This window comes from Brassica oleracea, chromosome C3 (genome assembly GCF_000695525.1).
Source record: "Brassica oleracea var. oleracea cultivar TO1000 chromosome C3, BOL, whole genome shotgun sequence".
Classification (NCBI taxonomy): domain Eukaryota; kingdom Viridiplantae; phylum Streptophyta; class Magnoliopsida; order Brassicales; family Brassicaceae; genus Brassica; species Brassica oleracea.
Window position 1 is genome coordinate 63317060 of NC_027750.1, and position 1227 is coordinate 63318286.

The following is a 1227-nucleotide window of genomic DNA, read 5'->3' on the forward strand; positions in this document are numbered from 1 at the left end:
AAGTCGTCTGTTGAATACTGTACATCAGAGGACTTACTAGTAAGTCGTCCCAGACCCTAAATTTAACCCGTAAACTAAATTGACTAAATTAACTAACTAACCACGTTATAAAGCCGTAATTATACTTAAATATTGTTTACTATACACAGAAATAAACACACTTAGGTAAATTTTAAAGTTTTCAAAAAAATATTTATGCATTCCAAAATCTAACCCTAAGAACACATACAATACTACAACATATGTTGGCAAAACCTACACCAAATAATATCAAGACTCACTACTTTCACTCATCTATGTTGAAAACAATTAACTTTTGTTATATCTTAATTTATATCTCTTAAAACATATGTTAATTACATGATTTCAATTTTTCACTTATCAAAATATTTTTTACAAAAATTTTAAATTATTTCTAAGTAGAACTAGTCCAGACGACTTACGGGGGTTAGAAATGTAAAAAAATTTCGGTTTTTTTGTTTGTTCACAAGGGGCATGTTGTAATTTCAATAGCATTTTAGGTTACTTTTGCATTTGATTCAAGTTTGAGTTTACTTTTGCATTTGAAATCAAGTTATGAGTCATATTTGGCAATTATTCCTAACTTGTTTTTCAAATCCAATTACTGCAACTCAACCAGAAACAAAACAAAAATCGTTTTCTTACACGCAATTTATTAAAACTAAAGTTGTTTGTTTTTTAGTTTATCAAACAAGTTAACCATTCAATCCGAAGGGTTATGAGAATAGAATGGTAGATTTATAACTTAAATACATAATTAATAAAATTCCATAAACAGAAAAGTTTCTTAGTTAAAGCAAATCTTTTTTTTTTTGAAGAAATGGTATTGGAAACTTGGTAGTGTTGTAGACTTGTAGTTGAAGCGGTGTTATCACATTTGCTTGTTCGTCTGTTACAATTGCATAACCCAATGACTACGCCATTTGTTACAAAAATTGCAACCATTCTTTATGTTTTTCATTTTCAGCTTTTTGTTTTCTTTTCATTTTCAGCTTTGTGATGTAAGAGAGTGACGGTTATCTTCCCCCTAAAGAAAACAAAATGAGACTAGTATTTAAATATACCAAGATAGTTTACATTCATGTAAGATTTGCTAAAGTAAGTTTTTTGATTCAAGCAAAACATGGAGAAGTCTATGTCTCATGGTTCCAAGTTCTCTTCAATGGGGTATGCAAACATGGAGAACAAATGGGCATTCTCATTACT